This window comes from Mauremys reevesii, linkage group 4, assembly GCF_016161935.1.
Source record: "Mauremys reevesii isolate NIE-2019 linkage group 4, ASM1616193v1, whole genome shotgun sequence".
Classification (NCBI taxonomy): domain Eukaryota; kingdom Metazoa; phylum Chordata; order Testudines; family Geoemydidae; genus Mauremys; species Mauremys reevesii.
In genome coordinates, this window is record NC_052626.1 from 39,466,899 (window position 1) to 39,490,691 (window position 23,793).

Here is a 23,793-nt window from a genome sequence, read left to right on the forward strand (position 1 = left end):
AAAAAAGGTTAAAGCAGGGGTTTAGAGAGGTCCCCATATGAGGAAGATTTAAGAGGCTAGGACTCTCAGTTTGAAAAAAAGAGAGAAGGGGGGGGACATAGGAGGATATATAAAAATCAATGTGATGTTGATAAGGAAAGTTATTTACTTATTCCCATAATACAAGAAACTAGGGTCACCAAAATGAATATATATAGGGCAGGTTGAAACAAATTGCCTGTTAGGTTCACTCCTCAGGGGCACTGCATTTTGGCCTGTCTCGTAGACAGATACTGGGGCTAGATGGACAAGGGAAGGAGACACCATATTCAAAGGGCTGAGGGGCTGGACAGTTTGGATGATTTGTTAATTAAAAAGGATGATGGTGTTATTTCAGCACTGGGGACTCAGTGCACTGTATTATTGCTGGCTCTGTTTGACCTCTTAATAGTTCCTGTTACTGATGGTGGTTTTGCCTTTTCCTAGATAAAGTCACTGACGTTATATCTGGTATATTCATTTCTGGGTTCTTTCCTGCCTCCCTAAAACTTGTGGAAGATGAACAAGAGGTTTGGGCCTAGAGAGAGTCTGTACTCTACATATCTATGTACTTGTCTAGCCCGATCACAGTAGTATCTGAGCACCTCACAAAGATAAATACATGTTAAAGGTTATAACACCCTGGAGAGATAGGGAAGTATTATCCCATTTTACAGATGTGGAACTGAGGCACACAAAGACTATGTCACTTTCCCAAGGTCACTCAGGAAGTGTATGGCACAGCAGGGAATTGAACCTAAGTGCTAGGGTTACCACACCTGACCTCCTTTCTCTCCAAGACATCAGTGTTAGAATTTGGGGACAGCTTAGCTGACAGAGATGGTCCCCACAAAAGGATACAGCTAGCACTTAAGCTTACTTCAGCTAGCATGAAGCTTCTACTCACAGGTACTAGAGAGAAACATTATGACACTGCCTGCTGCACTCTCTAGGACTCACAACATCAAGGTGTCAAAGACAAGACTGGCAGGCCGGATTTTGATTTTTTTTATTTCTGCCTAATGAAAATCTCAGGGCCAAATCCTGAGCAACTAGATGCTAATGTGATGGTGCATTTAAGATATCTAAATTAGATTAGCTGGAACCTGACCATCTCATACCTGTCAAACTCCCACTGACTGCAAAGGGGCTAAGGGAGAAAAGGATTTGACCCTCAGATTCTGAGAGTGTTATGTGGTGGCAGGCAAAAAAAATAAGGAACTGATTATAATTCAGTCCTGGACCACTGCCAGGAAAACATGGCTAGTCAAGAGGCCAAGGGAAGATTTGGAGTCTGATATTGCACAAGCCATTGGGGTTCAAAACGGATGTTGCTCTGCTTTCAAAAAAAAAAAAGTGTTTAGCTCAAATATAATATATAACTAAACTATTGTTATATGTAAAGTAAATAAGGTTTTTAAAATGCTTAAGAAGCTTCATTTAAAATTAAATTAAAATGCAGAGCCCCCCAGAGCGGTGGCCAGGACCTGGGCAGTATGAGTGCCACTGAAAATCAGCTCGTGTGCCGCCTTCGGCACACGTGCCATAGGTTGCCTACTCCTGCCCTAAAGTCATGTCATATTCAAGTGGGGGCTGAGAGAAGAGGATAAAGCAATCTAGAACAATGTGACCCTTAAGGTCTGATGTCTTGGGACCTACCCTACAGTAGTCTTGGATCTCTGATCAGAAAGGACACATTTCAGTTACAGATAAGCAACACAATCAAAGATGCCTCAAAATAAAATGTCACAACATTTAGGGAGGTGACTCAACTAAAACATTTCTATTCATATGAAGAACACTTCCAGTAATGATGCAATCCTACGTCATTATTTGTACTGTCGGAACATCAAGGATCAAAGCTCTGTTGTGCTAATTTACCTAAGTGGATAGCAGTCAGAACACAATCAATTGCCTGGTCATTGTTAAATGTTTTGTAAGCATCACAAAGTGAATTCTAAGGGGGAGATGTGAAGGATGACAACACTGTGGCATGCATGCACTGAAGTCAGCCTACTAGACAAGAGACCTGGGTTCTGTTTCCAGCTCTGCCACTGACCTACTGAGTGACCTTGGTCAAGTTCTTCAGCTTTCTGTGCTTCTATTTCCTTGCTCACTTTTTGTCTTGTCCAGTTGGAATGTAAGCTCTTTGGGGCATGGACTGTCTCTTCCTATGTGTTTTACGGTGCTGCCCACAATGGGGCCAGAGTTCAGTTGGAGTCTCTAGATGATACTGTAATATACACTAACATTATGCCTGCCTCACAATTCATAAGAAGTCTTGCTCCCTACGTCTCATTTAGCACAAGAATTGTGGCGAGCTCTCATGTTAAGCTTTCATTATCTTTACAGATCAGACTACTCCACATTTCCTAATTCGTTATGAAGTATTTTCATAAACTAAAACAGTTGACAGGATAACTGAATAAAGTACATTCTGGGACTTGGCATCTTGCTTATTTTTAAGTGTATATTCATTTTCTCACTAATTAAACCCCCCACATCCCAGTCAATGAATGGGATTTACAAATACAATGGATATTTTGAATCCAGAAGACATTTTCCAGGTTATCACAATTAAAAGTTACATATGTTACTGATCTATAGATGTTAGAGATGGAAAAGACCTAAATAGACCATCCAGTGACAATGCAGCAGCTCTTTTATTAAGCCTACAGGACATTTTCTGCTGCTTTATCCAGTCTAGTTTCCAGTGTTCCAAATGATGAGTTTCCATCCCTTCCCTGGGGTGTCTATGCTATAGCCAAATATATCTGTCAGGATGTTTTTCCTGATATTCACCCTAGAAGTTTCAGTTCCTAATTTAACCCCATAACTCCTAGTTAGAATCCTTTGAACAATCCTAAATAATTAATTAATCTGTTCCTTTGGTGTGGATACCCCTCCAATAGATGTTGATTTATCATAGAATATCATAGAATATCAGGGTTGGAAGGGATCTCAGAAGGTCATCTAGTCCAAACCCCTGCTCAAAGCAGGACCAATTCCCAACTAAATCATCCTAGCCAGGGCTTTGTCAAGCCTGACCTTAAAAAACTCCAAGGAAGGAGATTCCACCACCTCCCTAGGTAACCCATTCCAGTGCTTAACCACCCTCCTAGTGAAAAAGTTTTTCCTAATAGCCAACCTAAACCTCCCCCACTGCAACTTGAGACCATTACTCCTTGTTCTGTCATCTGTCACTGAGAACAGTCTAAATCCATCCTCTTTGGAATCCCCTTTCAGGTAGTTGAAAGCAGCTATCAAATCCCCCCTCATTCTTCTCTTCTGCAGACTAAACAATCCCAGTTCCCTCAGCCTCTCCTCGTAAGTCATGTGCTCCAGCCCTCTAATCATTTTTGTTGCCCTCTGCTGGACTCTTTCCAATTTTTCCACATCCTTCTTGTAGTGTGGGGCCCAAAACTGGACACAGTACTCCAGATGAGGCCTCACCAATGTCGAATAGAGAGGAATGATCATGCTCCTATTAGTTCATCATTGAACAAGCAATACATATTAATCTGTTAACTTTTTTTCATAAATTACTCCCTCCAGCCTGCTGATCATCTTTATCGCTCTTTTCTAAATTCCCTCCAGTTTGTCAGTTTTGAGGCTAAATTATGTGACAGGGCCCCTTTATGTCTTTTTTTTTTTTTTAGAGATAACCATGGGCGCTCATTAGCAGGAATGCCCTATTTTACCATAGTTACAAACATCACCATAGCCTTCCTGTTAGCAAGTGTCTGATGTCACTTTGCCATTGCATATTTTAACAGACGGGGGACAATATTCATACTTGTTCTCTTGACAAAGATCAACTGATAGAACTGTTTACGGCCACAGTCTTTTGTGTCATGCAGTTCTGGCATCACTACCAAGCTGATAAATAAATTAAAATCAAGACTCCTCACAAAAGAATCCCTGACATGTCAAAAAGACAAAAAAACAAACAAACAAAAAACTACAAATTCAGTGCTTCAAAAAGGCAATGAATGGTCTTATCTGTTTAATGCTATAGAGACCAGCGCAGATTTTTTTTTCCCTTGAGTGACTCAAGTACTATAACCTTTAGTAAGACAAATGCTACGTATACAGCTGTAAAGATGGCATAGTACTGGAATTACCACAAAAGGATGACATTAGAAACACATTCACTGGCAAATAGTACAAAAGAAAGCTGACATAACATTTTTAAAGGAAATCACTATGATCTTTAAGGATATTTTACGTACATCAGCTGATCCAAGCAACACAGTTCTTTGGCAGATAAAAACTCAAATTACCCACTTGAGCCCTAGCCACTTGAGGTAGAAACCCTGTGGGTGGAGGTATGCTTCCCTTAAAACAATAAATCCCAACAATAAACCAAATCTTTTCCCACACAACTAGAATTGAGTGGTTATCTAGGGAGATAACTGGTATCGGATCTCTTTCCAAGCCACAGCTCTGGAAAGAACCTCCTCCCTTCTCTCCAAGGTAAGAGCAGAGGAAGAACCCCTTCCCGCTCTTTTCCAGCCTGTATGATCCCTCCCGTTGCCTAGCAACAAGCCACTAGATTTCCCACCTTTTCTCTCCTAAGGGAACAAGAAGGCTGTCTAACATAGTGGACTACTTGTCCTTTACAAGCCAAAATGGCGGACAATAAACAAAACCATATTAAACACCATTACCAAGAATCATGGCATAATTTGATTGGGGTGGAACTTGCAGTATCTGCTCAACAGCACACTGCAACATTAGGCAGCAGTTAGCACAGGATATAAAGAAAAATATCGGACCAGTTGAAACTCGAGGCATAATATAGTTGCCAACATTAGAACTGGACCAGATGGCAAACGACCTGTTAAGTCTTTTCCATCTCTGAACTACACTGCACCAAATCGATGGCCTTTATAGTCATCACTAGGGCTGGTCTTCACTGGTAAGTCGACCTAAGTTACACTACTCTAGCTACGTGAAGAATGTAGTTGGAGACAATGTAGCTTAGGTCAACTTACCCTGGAGTCTTCTTGGCGCTGAGTCGATGGGAGTTGCTCTCTGGCTGACTTACCTTAATCTTCTTGGGGAGCTGGAGTACTGGGGTCAACCAGAGAGCGCTGTGTGGTCGATTTAGCAGGTCTTCAGTAGACCCACTAAATTGACCCCTGCTGCATCAATTGCAGCAGCATTGATCTCCCCATAGTGAAGACCAGTTTATGTCTACACCGCAGCACATGAAGGCATACATGAGCTAGCTTTGATAGGGCAAGCTTGCTAAAAGTAGCAATGTAGCCAGGGTGGCAGGGGCAGCAGCCCGGGCTAGTCACCTGAGTACAATCCTGCCTAGGATGCTGGCTACACTGCTATTTTTAGTGAGCAAACTCAATCAATGCTAGCTCAGGTATGTCTACACCTGCTGCCATGACTGCAGTATAGCTATATCCTAAGTTACACACTGTAGTAACTTAAACTTTGGCAGCAGGAAGAATAGAGCTTAGATCTTCTCCTGCTCCAAAAACCATAGTCCTCTACTACATGAACTAAAGAACAATCTCTTGTCAGCTGTGAGCAGTATAAGACCTCTGACAGTCAGTTGAGTAGTTCAGATTCCGTCCAACAGAGGTCAGTGGTAACACACGTTCATTATGATATAACCTTTTTTTTTTTTAAATCATAAATGTTACATTGTGGTGCCTCTCAGTCTACAAGGCAAATAAATACAGTGGGAGGACACATCCAAGCAAAGGGTAAATAAATAACGTGCCAAGCCCTGCTAGATGACTTGATCATGTCCAGAACTGGAATGGTTTATTGAATTGAGCGAGAGTCCATCTCACAATATCATGCCCATAAGGGAAACAGTTGCCAATGTGCTGCGAAAGTTTAGCCTTCCCAATGTCCCAAATGCAATCTCACTGCAGGGAGCAATTTACCAGGTGTAATAGGGATTCTGCCAATTGTCAAATCAGCACCATCCCTCCCATCCCACTCCCATCATCGGTTATGCCAGGGCAAAGGCAGGCAAAGGCCCAGAGTGACTCTGCCATTTGCAAGTTGGTCCAAATAAAAATATTACCTCACCCACCTTGTCTATCTAGTTTGCAAGCAGAGTCAATCAGCATTGACAAGCAAATATCTCATGCCTCTGCTTTCTCTGCCAACCTCTTCCAGTAGTTGCAGAAAGCTCTCGCAAATTCAAACACCAGAACCAAAGATGGTGGCTCCCACCCACCCCCAGGGGAAATAGCCTATATATGAGGCACCCCAATCCAAAGATTGGACTCATCTGATTCTTTGCCTTTCCTTTCCTTCCCCATCTCCCCTATTCTCAGGCTTTTTAAATCTTGTCTGGTATTCCCAGTACTGAGAAGTCACTATAAGGGAGCAATGTTAGGATTGCTATGTTAGCCTGAGGATAGGCTAGGAGCCAGGAACTCCTGAGATAGTGGTAATAGTCCTTACATAGTTTCAGAGCATTGAACAATCATTAAATGAGAAATCCTCACAAGCTCATTGAGGTAGATAATGGTTTGCCCCATTTTACACATAGGGAAACTGACGCACAGAGGGGAAGGGACTTGAAGGACATACAGCAACTCAATGGCACAGCTGGGATTAGAAGACAGGAAATCCTGGTTGCAGCCTTGAGTTCAGTGTCTTAGACTAAATATATCAATAAGAGAGCAGGGAGTTCTAATCCTAGCTCTGCCACTGACTCGCTTTAGGCTTGGGCAAACTGAGGATTATTCAGTTCATGCTGGGAAAGCTAGATGAAAAGGAGACATGCTTAGCATTATTGTGAGTTATGGGGTCTCAGCAAGGTCCTTTACAGGAACCAGTCACACAGGAGGTGATTCTATGGCCTATTCTAGTCTACATAGAGTCTTATATTGCACTCATGACTGTAGTATCTGAGCATCTCATAGTAGTGCATTAGCAACGTGATTAATATTTGTCATGTTTGAGCTCTCATCCTCTCCCAAGTGGGAGAACATGTGCAGTGAAGTGTTTTGTTTTGGATTTTTTGTATGAGATAATTATAGCAACGTGTATATGTCTGTATGTTATTTTTAGAGAAGGTGAGGTCACAAAAACTGTGCCTTGCAATTAAAGTGAAAAGTGGTGAGCTTTGTGATGGCCTTTTAGTTCCTGTGGGAGTTAATTCCACAGTCTTAAGTCAGACCCAGAGAAAGCACTGTCTTCTTAAATTTTAATGATGTATCTCAAGTTCTGTCCAACAGAGAGGAAAGATTTCCCACACCAGTGTGGTCACTCAGGGAGAGGATCATACAAACTTTGGGGACACTTTTTATGGCCTCTTAGTTCACATATACACAGTACAGTGTGACACTTCATCACACAGCTGATATCTCAGGACAGAGACACAGGATGTAAGAAACTGAGGATTAAAAGTTAAAGAAGAACACTTTTCCAGTCTCTAGCACTCAATAATTCTTTCCATCATGTGACTCATTAACTTGATGGGTCAGTACTTACTATGTTCTTGCACACCTCCTTTACGCTTGCAGATAGGGACTAATGTGCTATTTCTGGGCTCATCCAGCGTTTTTCCAGTTTGGAGAATTAAGTTGAAAATGTTCATCACCACCACCACCACCACCACCATACCCTTATGGCCTAATGATTTAATGCCTCATTGATACACCATGTGTCCCACTGCTTTCTCACCTTTCCTCATCCTTAACCATTGTCTGAGTCACTACAATGGTGATAGGTCTTGTGAGGTTGTTGCTTGTGCATACTTCCCTCTTTGTCATGAGTGTGTGAATGAAAGGCCTATGATTTAGCAACATCCTGTGTCATGTTCACCTGATGTTTCTCCCATGTAGGGTACCAGGCCAGATGTTTGATAATACATGGTACTACAGGCTCCCTTCAGACCTCAGCCAACTTGGTCATGTCAACATTTTAACCTTAGAACAGTACAACTTGCTGTGAGTGATCTACAGTCTCTGGTCTTCCCAGACACATAATAAGTGATGACTGGCAAATAAGTTATTAGGCCACAATAGGCTCCTTAGAGAAATCCTACCAAATTTTATTAACAGGCTTGTCAGAGTAGCAACAACATCCCCTATGCAGACAGCCTATAGAGCTGGTCTGGGTGTCACCAAAACTGTGTTGGAAAAAGAACATCTGAGAGGAAGTGTGATATGGTGTATAAACCACACCCTAGAACTGAAGGGGTTGAAGGGGCGCTACAGAAGCCTTCCTCTGGAGAAGAGGAACCTAACTGCTCGCCCCAGGCAGACTGAAGGTGCCATTAATACATTCCTCTATCACCTGTTCACAACAGACTGCAAGACTTGGACTACAGAGTGGGTGGGAGGAAGGGACGCAGGGAGGGCAGTCTTAAGGCACTCCTGGTGCTGGACCTTTGCAAACCCTTATAGGCTCTGGAGCCAGAGCCCGATGGAGTGGGAGGGCCCAGGCTCCCCTACTAACCCCCCTTCGCATTAAGAAGGGCACAACACACTAACTATTAGGCAACACTTTTAACGAGCACCTACCATCACCGGAAGGCATTTGGGAACCTTCTCTCAAACCATTACAGGCCTGCCCAGGCTCAGAGTTGAATTCTGTTACTACCACCACAGTATGAAACATCTCTCTCAGGCACCCATCACTCTAATATCTAGATATCAGCCTAAGAGCTCCTCAGTGCCCACTGGCAAAGAGTTCACTGGCATGTAACAGCAACACCTAGCAGGGCTGAGAAACTCACTATACTCAACACATTGCGGTTGTATTTATCTATAAAGAATGTTGTGTGGGATGTCAAATGAATGCTTCTACCATATTGGTCATCATAATGATTGAGAGATGTATGTACGGGTGTTATCATGAAGTTATGTTTGTACTAAACATGTTTATGCTATATAACCAGGTAGTGTAGATTAACACGTTTTTCCCAGACCAAGGAATGTTGATTTACCTGTCTGCCTAGGTCTCCAACTTAAATCAAACAGTGTGTAAGTCAACACTAAACAAGCTTCATTTGCATATTAAGTCAACAGGCAAAGCAAGCTAACAGGAGAATGAGAAAAACACTGTCAGCACACTGAACAACAATGGGGGAGAAGAACTTTGTCTGAGAGTACATTTCAAAAGGATATAATCCAGGAAACTTTTAACATGTAAGGAGGAAGAATGGGAATCCCTTTGGGTCCACCACTGAGGGAGCAAAAAGGACAGTGTTTTCTGTAGCCATGAAAACTGGATCCTGGCCAGGGGACTGGCGACACTGGAAGGTTGCATTAGGTGAGAAACTTAACTTACATAAAGATTTAAGCCTCCTAAAATTATGTTTCTAGGAGGTAACATATTATACTTTTGTTTTGTTACCACATCTGTTTCTACTACCCTTACTCAGTATCTCTATCTTTGTTAATTAATGTCTCTTTGTTCTATCATGTCTGGATTCTTAACTGACTCAAGTAAGCTGGTGTGTACACTGTCTCTTTGGAGGCAGTGGATTTGGTAATTTCTGTGAGCGCCCAATGATAAGGGCTGGATATCACAGAGAAACACTCTTCAAGGGGACTCAGGGTCTGGGACGCACCAAGTGTTACCTGCAAGACAAAGTAAAGGCTGTCAGAGTCCTGAGATGTTTGACTGGGATGACCAACAAACTGGAGTGACAGGAAGTTGTCACCCAATTTAACTCCAAGTCTCTCTTTTGCTAAGGCAGAGGGGTAAATAAGGTCACCTCTAGTTCTAGGTGCCTTGAGAAGGTTTCACACTGGGAACCATATCCCCCTTGTCTCCAGAAATATGAAGAGCTGAAAGTGCTATTTTTAGCAACACACCAGTCAGTTTATGCAAGCTGGAGGAAAGGGCTTGGTGACATAAGCCTCCAATTTGAAATGCCCAGCATCCTTAGACTCTGATTCAAATTCCAACAGGGGAAATTCAGTCCTTCATCCACCGGTGACCTGAATTCCTGGTTCTGTCACTGACTCATACAACCGGGAGTCCCTTAAATCTCTCTGTGCTCAGTGTCCCTATTTGTAAGGCAGGACTAAAGATACATACTTATCTCTGGAATGTACAATAAGATCAATGGAAGAAAGTACAAACTATTATTCTGAATTAGATAAACATACTAAGGACTTGTCTACACCCAGTAGTTGCAAAGGTTTCATTAAACCAGTGCACTTTTGTTTATGGACACTCCATCTTCTTAAACCTGGATTACAGCAGTTTAGCTTGCCCTGTTGGGACAAGACCAGGTAGAGTAAGGGAACTCAGAAGTGTTCTCCTTATTCTACATTAGGACTCACTAGCATCTGAGCTACCACTAAGCACTCTCTTTTCCCTACATGGTTAAAAAAATCCCTTAGACTTTCCCCATCCTATTTTCTCAGGAGAGGGAGAAAGAGAAGCACGCTAACCCCCTCCTCTGACTTCCCTAGGGATGAAGAAGAATACTATGCCTTGGCTAGCTGTCATATGGAAGAGAGAGGTGAACAACCCATTTCCAATGTGGAAAGAAGACAGAATTGCACTGATAAATGGCATGAGGATGGCTACTTGAGCACTCATCTCTAACCCAAAAGACAAATAAGCCTAGTATAAGGACCCATCCAACTTCTTCCTCACCACAACAACTGCATCAGGAATCATTCTTATCCCTCTTATCTCTGGGGAGTGGCCATCAGGGAGTGACCCACAGACAAAACCAAGTGATCTGGAGCAGGGGGAAAAAACAACAACAACAAAAAAAAAAAACCACCAGAACATGCAACCAGATGACTACACACAAACTGGTGCAGAATTGCATTTTACAGGTATATTATAGCTAGACTTGGAATAATTACATTTTTATCAGTAGATGTTTATCAACATTTACTTCATCATACACACATAAATCAACAAAAACATTCCCATTGATAATAATCAGAATTTGCAGATAGGCAAAATAAGAAAAATGCTGCTTGAGAACTTACTAGAATCAAAAATCCAGTGATGTACTCTTTGGAACTACGCTTGTTACAATGGTCTAGTAAATGAATAGTAAAAACAGGTGTGATTTGTTGATATAAGGATATTTACTTTGTAAATTTTCATAGGACATGTTCCCAGTTTGTTTTAACTGTTTATAAAGCTTTCATTTTTTGAATCTGTCATTAAATAATAATCTGACTTCCTCAATTTCACAAAAATGTGAAAATGTAAACTAGATAAAAATAAAAAAATGCTTAAAATAAACATTGATATTATCTGTGGAAGCTATACAAATCTAATTCTGCCAAGCCTAATTATAGCTCTGCACTGCCTGATCCTCCTAGGCTCCACCAGAGACTCCCCACCACTGGTGTGAAGGCAGATTTCTGCTGGGGGAGGGGAGCTGTAGAGTGAGGCTGGATTTCCAGAGGACTCTGCCGGTAAACAGTTATGTTAGCTGAATGGTTAAGCTGCTCTACTATGATTCTGAAAGTCTGGGGTTTGAGTCTTGCTCAATCTCATACCTCCAGTTCACCTGGCTACAAAAGGAGGTGGGTATCCTCATCCATTGGGTTAGGACAGTCAAAGGTGGTTGGCTGTGATGCTGGGCACCTCATTCCCTTATGTAACCTTGGCTATGAAACTGCCATGCTTTAACTACATGAGCAGCAGAACTCTGATGCTAAAGACCACAGTGAGGATACACCGATTCGCTGTACCCCTCCCTGATGGAACACCATTTTCTCTGGGGAAAGCTGGCCCCCAGTGGAAGAGGAGATATAGCTGTTTTCAAGTCTCTCCTCCTGGCAAACTTTCCAATCAGGGCTCTGAGCCAGCAGCAATAGCCATGGAATGAATTGTGACCAACACAAAAATAGGGAGGAGCTGACAGTGTTATGAACTCTGTGGTTTCTCTCAACATCAGTGAGAGAGGCTGAACAGAGGGGCTCAGTGAACAGCCACTGCCAACTAGAGAAAGACAAAGGAAAAGAGAAATACCAGCTGTATAAGTCAAGGTGAGGGAGAAATTACCAAATGAAGAAGCTGATTACTAATCTACATGCTGTCACTCTGACTTTATATCCAGGTTAGCTCAGGAGACTATGAAATCTGTCCCGCCACAGCAGCATCTTCTAAACTCTCATCTGTATTCACAGTCCAACAGGGTTTTAGCTTTATGGCTGCAATGTTCTTGTTTCTTCTGCAGGTCCATTAGCACTGCACGCTCTGTACAGTCAATACCAATTCCACCTGGCACTTCTCTGCCTTTATTTATTTATTTTGACACAACCCCTTCTGTCTGCCAGCTCCATTACTTTCCTGATATGACTAGCTGTGGGTTTTTGTTTTGGATTTAAGAGCCCAGTGCCTTTGGCTTTAAACAAACAAAAAAAATTAAAAGAAGAAAACAAACAGGCAATAAAACAGGGAGCAATAAGTCTCTTCTAGTACCTCATATGTCTCCTCATTCTGCTCCTTTTTCTTTTGCCTGATCACTTTACTTGAAACAGTTGCATGCTATAAGATAACAGAGAGAAAAGGTGGATGAGGTAATCTCTTTTATTGGACCAACTTCTGTTGGTGAGAGGCAAGCTTTTGATCTTCCGCAGGCTTCCCAGACCTGATGCTAACTCTGTGTAGCTCTTTTTTAGGTCTGGAAAACCTGTGTAAGCTTGTCTCTTTCACCAACAGAAGTTGGCCCAATAAAAGATATTACCTCACCATTTTGTCTCTCTAATATCCTGTGACCAACATGGCTACAACAACATTGCATATGAAAAAGGCATTAACTATTGATTTGACAGAGCTCTGCCACTCCTCCTTCCTCATCACATCCCAGGGAACCATCCATGACACAACCTGTTCTTCTCCACAAGGGGATCTGAGATTTAATTGGCACTGGGGGAAAAAGGGGGAACAAGAGGAAGCTGTTGGATGAGAGGGTTGAGAATGGACTTCTGAGCAGGGCAAGTAACTGTGCTCCTTCCTCAGATCCAAGCAAGAGATGTAAGTAACCCTTTATCCTGCCAAAGTCTGAATAGGGTCTCTACATCCCATCTCAGGGCTATTAATGCTAAATCTCTTGCATTATAATAGTTCTCTCAGCTTCACCACCAGCCTGATGAATAGCAAACCATCAACTATTAGTACTTATCTGCCTTGTACTGTCCAATGCCTTAGGGGGCTAATACTGCTCTACATAAAAATAAAAAAGTCAGTTATTAAAAACACAGCTGGCATTTACAGCATTTCTAAAATTAATCTGGAAATGGGTTTCTCCCAAACATTTTCTAGAGCCCTCCCTCCCTCACCACACCCATCATTCCCATAACATGTCAGGTCTTTACTGGGTTGGGTTTAATGCATTCTCTGTGTCTCCTAGATGACTGAATGCAATACCTTGCAGCACAGTCAGAGGACGTGTCTCCATGTCAAAGTTTTAGCTTTTTGCTGTGCCTCAGTGTGTGGCAATCAAACAGATCCTAAAATGTATGGTGCTTGGCCTCCTATGCTTAATAACACTTCTGAAATACACTGGGTAGCAAAGGATACACACTCGATTCTGACTGCGGTCAGTCAGCAGAGCAGAAGGTATGCAAGAATCCGAATGCCCAAAGCAAACTTGAGCAACTCACTCAGTTGAAGAGGAATGGTTAATGAAAATGAGACTGCAGTGATGTCTGCCAATTGAATTGCACCTAAGAACTGGAACGCACCAGAAAAAAAACTTTATTCTCTAAAGAGCTGATCAGTCACAACACTAAAAACAAGAGAGCAGGAGGCAGGATGTTTTATTGGCTGGGAAAAGGTTACAGAGGATTCTATATCTAGATAAAGAGACCATATGTCCCAATTTCTGTGGGACAGTCCTGGTGTTCCATATGATTTCCCAGTGTCCCAAGGACTTTTCAGGCCAGCTGAAATATCCTGTTTTTCATTTCAAAGTGTTCAAGTTTTTATCTGGAAAAAATATTTTATAATTATGTTTTCTAGTCCCCCTATTTCTTTCTCACTAGGAAGCGAGCATATGTTTAGCACCAACAACTGTTCCAAGCCAAAGCTTATCATCATGGGTCAGGTGACAACAATGCAACAGGAGTTCCATGAGTTGATGACCTAGAATACTCTGTGCAAACCCCTGCATTAGCCCCTTGGCGTGTGTTCAGGCCTCTTGCTCTTTAATGCACCCCCTTGAGGCTAAGTGATTGATAATGGCAGCCTTGTCTTTGTTTCCCTTTTAGTAATCAGCTCCAAAAATTAACCTATAGCATGTGGACACTTTTTACAGTGCCAGCACTCCAACTGGGTCATTTGAGCCCCACCCCTTTAATGGGAGTATGGAATGTCACCCTATAGGCCTCTAATTGCTAGCCCTGGGGCCCATTATCCCTCTCTCCCTTCTTCATCAGGGAAGGAACAAATAGGAACAGAAACAAAGTCCAATAGTCTTATGTTAGGGGTGCCAGCCTGAATCTGGGGCTTCAGCAGTCCTACTCACTTCCCTCCAGGGGTTTGTAGGGGAACCAAGCCCACCCTCTCCTCTGGGTACCGGCCCAAGGACCCTATGGTAGACAATCAAAGACTGTTTGTTTAGGATCCCTGCTGCCTCCCTGGGCTACTTCCTACCTCCAGCCTTTGCAGGCATCTTCACCCTTTCCTGGCTCCTTCTGTCTGGAAGATGATCTCTCTGGTCAGCTTCACCCTGTGTGATGCTGTGGAACATCTCTCTGATAGCTCCTAGTCTCTCTAACAGCCACTCTGCTCTGTCTGCGTTGCAGCTTTTTATCCCAGCTGTTGCTAACCAGGCATTTGGCCGTAGCTGGGGGAGTGACTGCTCTCCTCATTAACCCCTTACTGCCTGTTGCAGTGTGGGGTCTATATGCCCCATTACAGGGAGAAGGATGCCTTACAAGTCTTCTGTCATTTGTTTCCCTCCTCTCTATGGTCACCAGAGCAATAGTGAGGAAGGAAGTGAAGGGCAGATGTGTGAGGGGAAAACAAGCAGAGATCCTCCTTTCTTTGTTCTGCTCCTCCACTCCAGCCAGAGCCGAATGCAGAGCACATATTTTGCAACACTAAAAAAAATGTTGCCACAAAAGCGTCCTTTTAAAATTCTGAATATACTGTCCCCTGATGTTTAGGTCACCAATACTCAAAAGTCATCTGAATGCCTAGGATCGCTGGCTGATGTGAGAGGTGTTGAGGGTATACTGGGCCCAGGTTCCAGTGAGAGAAGTCGTCAACTTCACAAAAATCTGCACCACCGGAAATGGCACTGTTTCCCTTGTTGGCTGTCAGAACAGTAAGGCTACAGACTGTCAGCCCTGACAACTGTTCTCCTCTGTACTCCCTGGAGGTGGGATCCCTCTCACTTACAGATAAGGCACAGCAGAGGTGAACCATACTCTATGCACTGTCTGCTCAAAGGATAAACAGAGAACTTCTAACACACCTTTCAGCCACAGCTGGGGAGCATCAATAAGGCTGAACTATATTCTCCATTTAAAACCATCCAATAAAAGGTTCTGCATACAAATTCACTATCTTAATATTTTTTTCTTTGCATCACCTGTTTGAAATGGGATCTGAAGGTGCTGGGATTAGTGGATTTCTAATTTCACTGCAGCAATGCCCCTCTGCCATGTACATTGGCCAAACCGGACAGTCTCTATGTAAAAGAATAAATGCACACAAATCGGACATCAGGAATGGTAATATACAAAAGCCAGTAGGAGAACACTTCAATCTTCCTGGACACTCTATAACAGATTTATAAGTAGCCATACTTGAACAAAAAAACTTCAGAAACAGACTTCAAAGAGAAACTGCAGAACTAAAATTCATTTGCAAATTTAACACCATTAATTTGGGCATGAATAGGGACTGGGAGTGGCTGGCTCACAACAAAAGCAACTTTGCCTCTCCTGGAATTGACACCTCCTCATCAATTATTGGGAGTGGACTACATTCTCCCTGATCGAATTGGCCCTGCCAACACTGGTTCTCCACTTGTGAGATAACTCCCTTTTCTTCATGTGTCAGTATAATAATGCCTGCATCTGCAATTTTCACTCCATGCATCTGAAGAAGTGGGTTTTTTTTACCTACCAAAGCTTATGTCCAAATAAATCTGTTAGTCTTTAAGATGCCACCGGACTCCTTATTGTTTTTGTGGATACAGACTAACACGGCTGCACCCTGATACTTGACACACAGTGGCCCAATCTAGCCTGACCTCAAGATGTCCTGCACTTAAAGGTCAGGGCTTCCGAAAGTGAACACCAGCTTGATAATAAAGAGAGGAAGCACTGTAAGCTAGCAGCACTTTATAATCAATCTTCTTTACTTGGGCATCCTCCCTAGTGCTGTCTCTCTTTTCATCAGGGTGACCTTTGTGTTAGCGTGACCGATTTCTCTGGGCTTTCAGGTTTCACTTATTCACTTATTCACATGTTACACTATAGCAAAGAATGGCTCTGAAACTTGTTCACATAAGAGACAACTTAAGGTACAGGTCCTCCTGTGGGCACCTCTCCTTCCACCCTCCCAGGCCCAACTTCCCTGTCTGGGTTATGTAAGAAAAAATGTAGATGGCAGAAAAAAGGCCACTAAACAAGATTAAAATAAATATCCTGTAACATGATGGGTGGGACTGCATCCTCCCCTTGGAAGAAGCACACATTGGACTCTGGTTACTTGAGAGTGGGGGACTCAGCACCTTGAAATTTCTACTCAGGTTCCAGTTGGCTGGCTTTGGACCCCACACGTGCACATGAAGTGATTTGTCGCTTACCGCTGTACAAGAGGAGAATTAAGCCAAAGCAAGCAGGTCTGAGGAAGCCAATATACACCACCAAGCATGGCCTTTCCAAGCAAATGGCAGTGGCTGTGCTTCTGCACCCACTTTCCATATCAGCTAATAGCCTCGACCCATCAATCAAAATGTCTAAGAGGTGACTGCCTGCCACCATATGGGGAGAGAGAGTCAATTACGGGAGAGTCATTAATGTCAAATCATTTCTCTTCCCCGGAGATGAATAGAAAAGAAAAAGGGTGGCAGAGAATGAGAGTGTTGGGGCAGTGTCTGCCTGTCAGCTCAAAGGCCTGGAATGGGTGAACCCGAGACAGAGAGACCTCATTTCACAGATAACCAATTGTCCTGGGAGATGTTATTTTAAATATTGGGAGGAAATAGTTTTTCATGACAAATGAATCCACTTTTTCGCAGCCATCTTTCCATCAAACCATTCCACTTCATCAATGCCAGGGACAGCTGCTTGCCTTAGCAAAAACTGCATCTGGCCTGACTCCAGTGCAAGAGAAGGAAAGGGGCATGCGGCAGCCAGAATAGGGACCAGCCATTAAGTGAGATGAGACCCCAGACATCCTACAGGGTGGGAAGTCTCTTGTGCCAAGCTCCATAAGGGCGCCCTCGGGCACATGGCAGAACAACATAGAGATGTTCCACGTTCAGACTAACCAGCCCCACCCTGAATCCCACATCCCTGCAGGCTTCCATACAGAGAACCCTGGATCCTTTCTGCTAACACTGCGGGCTTGCTCATCTGCTTCCACCCACACAGAGAACTCCGGCTCCCTTCTGTTCATGGGAACTTTCAGCTGTGTCAGGTCACCTTTATCACCACAGTTGATCCAAGTCTAAGTAACCACAAAGACCGGTTACCACAATGTGTCATTCTTCAGCTAGTGCTGAATGGCTCTTAAGTGAGCTGAGCCATTATGAGTACACACACACTTCCAATGCCAATCAAGGAGCTAGTTATAATCTATAAAAGCAGACATGGCTTGGGGCCAGTTGTGGAAGGGTTGTCCCACTATGGGAGTTGTGAGCACTGGGTCACCATCTCTTGTGGTTCCTAGTGCTAATGTCTCTGTGAACAATAGTAGTGTGTTCTCAGTATATAGCCCACACCACTGGTACCTATCCGCTCTGTAGGTCCCACAAGAGCCCCAGTGCAGTGTGCTTCAGGGCAAAGACATATCAGCTAACCTAAATTCTTCACTGATCTCCAGGCCATTTGAGTAGCAGGATATGGTGAGTTTTATATGGCCTTTTTAGATCTACATTTTGTGGGGTTTGTATTAATGAGAAGCATCCAGTTGCTTAGGTCTTGGCTGCCACTTATAAATCAGTAAGTAAATAAATACAGTATTGCACTGTTGAGTCAAAAGCAGCAGAGTCTTCTAAGAACAAATGCGGAAGACATCAGCAAGCACCAATCCCAGCTCTCTCTCCCCCTGACCCCATGTAATGTCTCCCCACCTCTGTTATGCTCCCTGGTCAGGAGTTGACAGTAGTACAGGTCTGATGCAGTCTGGGATTATCCAGTTCCTTATACTGGGAATCCACAATAGGGGAGCCTGGTGACAGTCATGTACTCACAGGCAGGCAGCTTCTGGATGGATATTTGGATTGAAAAGACTTTCATCATGACTAGACATTATCCACTGAGCAGCACCATGCCCAGAAACAAAGCCCTCAGGAGAGAGGCTTGGAGACAGATAGGGGAACATGGAAGGTATTATTTTCTTCTGCGTAGTGCAGATAAACGCATCCAGCTGAGATAAAGATACAGATTTTCCCCATCCGGTTCTCAAGACAGGAATTCAGCTGTATAAAATATCACTTTTAAATACCAAGGTGTGTGATGGGGAAGGAGATGAGAGACCCAGGAGGAGAGAGAGAGAAATCATAACCATCTCAGACTTTCTCTAATAAAACATAGAGGGAAATTCATTTGAGTTTCATACAGTCTTAGATTTTCTCAGCAGATGTTGTTGAGAACAGCCACATCAATGAGACACCTAGTTGTGAAAGTTGAGCATCCTAATGACAATGAAATGATCTCCCCCAAAAAGATGTAATCAGCCCAGCCATGGGAATTAGCAATACACATTTGTTCCACAGGGAAACACATCAAAGGGGTTACAGGGCAACAATTGCATTCACTTGTCTTGGAAACAGCAGACAACCTGAGTGTCCTTTGGCTGGGTACATGGATCTGTGCAGTCTATAGACTCATACCATTTTGGGCGGGGGGGGAACCTCAGTGTGATTATGGAGCTCTGGGAAATCCACTGGCCTCAGTTTCCCCGCTTTGTTTCCATTCCCTTCAAAACTCACACATTGAACTGTGCTTTCAGGAGCTGGATGCAGCACATCAGAGAGGCAGACGAGCTGGGGGATGCTTATATGTTAGCAAGGAAGGTATCATGGAGTGGGAATGGACAAAGGAGACAAAGGAAGCAGTCAGGAGTAGCGCTTGAGCAGAGCTCAAGGAGTGGGATGGGATCTCAAGTCTGAAATACAAGTAGGCCTCAATAGAGAGGAGAGCCTTGAACTTTATAGTAGAAGACAGGAAGCCATTATATTAGTAACAAGTTATGGCCACATACAGACAGGCACCACAGTCGTCAGCAGGGATAGAACACAGGACCCTATGCACCAAAACCACAGGTTTAATCTAAAGGACTCCCTTTGCTGTCAGTAGCAAAATGTTATTGGTTGCTTGGACCAGCCACTAGAGGGATACATAATCACATGTTCTACTAGTGTATTACACACAGATTCAAGAAGATGGTGAAGAAAAATGATGAGAGTAACCAGGAAAGGCAAATGAAATCCCCTTCACCCAATTGCCCTTACAAAAGCCAAGGGCCCTTAACTAATAATGAATGCAACCTTAGCTATTAGGGGTGGACAAACCAGTGTGGGTGAAAAGAACTGACCTGAATCTTCTCCCAACACTCAAAGTGAACATTTGTATCACATTTGGAGAAGTTTAGTTAAGATGTCTTGTAGGGACCTACCCTGCATTAGCAGCAGCATGACCGAACGGGCCCTAACTAAGACTTTTCAGTATCTGATATCTGTGATTCTATCACACACACACTCTCCGTTATTTTAACTTTCCTGGCATCTTTGTACATCCAGGCTTCAGCTGAGATTAAAAGCACTAAAAGAAACTGTTCTCATGGTATCCCCAGCACCTCTGGAAGCCGACCCTAACAGAAATCTGATGAGAAAACCTGTTCTCAGAAGATTTCAGCCCAAATCTGCAAACCCAAGAGGTTTGGACGGTCTGCATAATCATTGAAACATTTGAAGTTTTGTCCCAAACAAACCTCAAAATGTGTGTTGAGTCAACCAGCACTGAAAAAAGATCCCTCATTCTAGCTGTGCTGGAGACAGAGCAAGGGCTGCAATACTTACTCCACGCAGTAAATGATTTTGTTGTACTTCTTATTACCTGTAATTTTACAGCATTTCAGTTTATTGCATACATAATGGGCAGATGTGCGTTGTCATTAAACTGCTTTTCGGAAATGTTGCAATAAAGATAATAAAGCGGAAGCTGGAGCCCTATGTTTAACATCAGCATAACCAGCAGCAGGTGTACTGCCATTCACAAGCAGCACACAGATATGCAGGTAATGAACCCTTGGTTGTCCCGGGGCTAATCACCAAGTCATGAGCAAAGCAAAACAGGAAAAGACTCTGAGTGCAATCCCAGGGATGAGAACTGGAACTGCAGGCCCCTCTGGAATGGACCCTGGGTGCAGCTCTGGGAAGGAGAAGAACTGGAACTGGATTTCTATGTTCATGTGGAAAACACTTTGGGTGCAGCTCCGGGGAGGAGGAGAAGAGCTGGAACAGGATTTCTGGGTCCACCTGGAATGATGGACTCTGAGCACGCTTATGCCAGTGCCTACCAGTTGATACCAAAGGATTACAATCCAAATCTCAATGCCCCTTATTTCAGTCCTAAATTGATATTGGTGTTACATAACCCTGAAGGCTTTCATTTGATTAGTGTACATTTATTAGAGAAGAAATGCCCAATCAAGAGAATGAAGTCAGAGAGTGTTGTCTAAGCCAAAAGGACACAGAGATTAATCCCGCCTCCTCATTGTCACCTGCTGGCTCTATTATTCTGTTTTTGGGACTTTGTTCTACATTATGCCCCTCACTGGGTGTAGGTGGGAGGAAAGGAATGCAAAGAGCTTTCTGGGTGACAACAGTAATGGGTTGCACTGCTCTGAGCCGGTGGCATTTTTACTGCAGCCAGAGAATTTGGCTAATCTGAATACAATGCACATTCCCGGCTCGCCTCTAATGCCAGGGTTTTGTTTTTAGAAAAGTTTGAAGGCTGAGAAAGGTGCTCTTCTATCAGAATGGAGAAGTGCCTCATTCTCCATAAGACAGATCTCTGCCTCCATTCCTAGCACATTGTCAGCCCAGCTAATATAAAAATTGTTTTCACCTAGTGTTACAACTGATGTCAAACTCTTAACAAATTAGAAACTGAATGACACAGCAAATGAAACAAGTTTTCATGTGTCTGCACCAGTCCATCCCATACCAACCCTCCTCCTCTTTCAACTGCACCCACCTCACCCATCCCGCATCACCTCTCCTCTTCCACTCACTGGTATGTTTGCTCCAGCCCATCCACCCATTCCACACAGGGCTTCCCTTCGGACTTTTATTCTTTCGACTGTGACAGACATTTGGGGTTGGGGGTAAAAAGTCATTTCACATGGAATGGGAGGAAATATGCTATCCTTTTAATCTGAGGAGTTCCTTGACTCAGTTTTAGCAGTCTCCTCTGGTGTCACGCAGGAGAAACAGTTCCACAAGCAGGCCTGGCACTGATGACAGGAGGGTTGGGGAAGAGTTTGCTTGGGCTATTAGGTGGTTTGAAATAAAAGAAATTAAAATACCCACCCATAAAGACAAAAGTGTTTGGAACCGAGTGCTGAGAGAGAGAGAGAAGCTGCACTAGAACGTGGTGCTACAACTGCCCCTGTAGCAAATGGATATCAAAAAGACCAGAGGTTACCCAAGAGTACATCCTCCACTACTGCTCTGTCCCGAGACCCCAAACCCTAGAGAGCTTTGGCCCAAACCTTGGATGTTCACTGTGCTCAGTGACCAGCCTTGCATCACCAAAATCCCCACCCCACTCCTGACATCTGCTCTTCCTCTCATGGAGGTCAGAAATAGTCTTTCCCTGGCTTCACTAAATCCTGCCTTTGGCTGTATATACTCTCTGCAGCTCCAAATAGGGTGGAGCAGAGCTCTGGTGGGCCACACACCTCCCCCAGCTACATGCACAAGACTTCACTCAAAGTCTTGTTCTGATTAGGAATTCCTGTATCCTTTGCCCCCCCCTGCTCTTTCCCTCCTCCTCTCTTTATTTGCATTCACTCACTCTGTATAAACATGATTTTGAAGCTGACTCGTAGGTACAGCAACACGCTCAAGGCATGCTGAGCACTGGATTTGCAACACTGAATCCCGGCTCTCAGTAACCTCCTGCTAATGATAAAATCTCCTCTTTTGTTACTGTGTGTTAGAAGCTGCAAGGCTGCTCTGACAAAAGAGTCCCAATCCTGCAAGTCAAGGGAATTTAGGAGTGCTCAGCACCTTGGAAGTGGCATTCAGCACCTCACAGGATCCTTCCTTTTGCGATGGTTCTAGTTTCTATGTCTCTAGGTGTTTATGCCACACTCCTCACTGTGGAAGCTGAGCTGTGTGGCACTGTCAAACTCCAGTCTGCCTCTTCCTCCAGAGCAGGGACAGATGCCTCCAGCTCCTACTGTACATACAGCATACTTCATCACAACAGAAATTCACACCTAGCATCAAGAGGCATGTTATCACTTTGACAAACCAACTGAGCACCCCTTTGTGACTCTGCCTCAGCCAGTAATTGAGTAGTGTCACAGGGCAACGGCCCCTTTCTGAGGAGTCAGGGCCTAGTCTGCCAGTGACTGCCTTATGAAGGCCTATCTGGAAGTAACTGGGTGCCCTAGGTAACCAATTAATGATTATTTAGTACCTAATAGAGGTTATCCAAGCTCAGGTGGGAGGTACTTAGGTACTTACATGGTCCCCACAGTATCTGAGTATCTAGCTAACTTTAATAGATTTATCCTCACAACACCCCTGTGAGGTGGAGACGAGCTATTATCCCCACTTAACAAATGGGGATGTGAGGCACAGACTAAGTGTCTTGCCCAAGGTCATAGGTTTTTGTTGGTGGAGCAGGAATTGAACCAATGCTCCCACTGCTTAAGCTAGTACTCTAACTATTGGGCCCTCCTTCCTCTCTGCTAATGATGGCTGAATCTCTAAAGGTTCAGAGATTCATCCAAAAGTTCAAATGCTTATTGCAATCCCTTCACTCCACAGGACTCATGAGAACAGTCCTTCTTGAACATGATTTCCAGGACTACCACAGTGGTTTGGGCTAGTTTGAGACTATCACAAGTGCAGCCTTTCCCTGGGTGTTTTGGTATTTCTGATGGAAAACATAAAACTCAGATGTGTGAGACCTTAACTAAAATCAATCACACTGAAAACCCACATTGAAACATGATCTCAGACATCTGTCAGTTCAAGTTCAACATGAAGGTTGAGGTTGGTTCTTGTTTATCCAAACTGCTTTATCTTGACCCAATTTACAGTCAAACTCTGAGGTCCTCAAGTAAAACTGAGCTGTTTCAGGGACAAGTGATTCTGATAGAAGTTTTACCTGTGAAAAACCTTCAGGATTTGGTCCTCAGACAGGACTCTTCTGTTTTTATTTGGCTAGTTCACCAGTATATTGCATGTGGAACAATATACTATATTATAGGGACCAACCCAATCTAGCTACCAGCTTTTACCCAATACTCTTTACTGGAGTTGCTGAACGCAGGAGTATCCTGTCCTGGATGACAGACACGCTAGAACATAATAGTTCTTTGTCATTTCTAAGTCTAACTCCTCTATACAATCCCAGCACCTATCCCTGGAGG

At 43.5% G+C, this 23,793-nt stretch overlaps 1 protein-coding gene and 1 long non-coding RNA gene across 12 annotated transcripts in view; both read right to left on the reverse strand.

Annotated features, from left to right (window-relative positions):
* NRXN3 (neurexin 3) overlaps positions 1-23,793 on the reverse strand; it is a 1,505,977-nt gene that overhangs the window by 925,063 nt on the left and 557,121 nt on the right. The gene's annotated exons all lie outside the window — the stretch shown is intronic.
* LOC120404783 lies at positions 13,742-14,715 on the reverse strand. Its single transcript, XR_005598178.1, has 2 exons — positions 14,593-14,715; positions 13,742-13,926 (listed from the first exon to the last, which is right to left on the reverse strand). It is a non-coding gene; the product is annotated as an uncharacterized LOC120404783 (long non-coding RNA).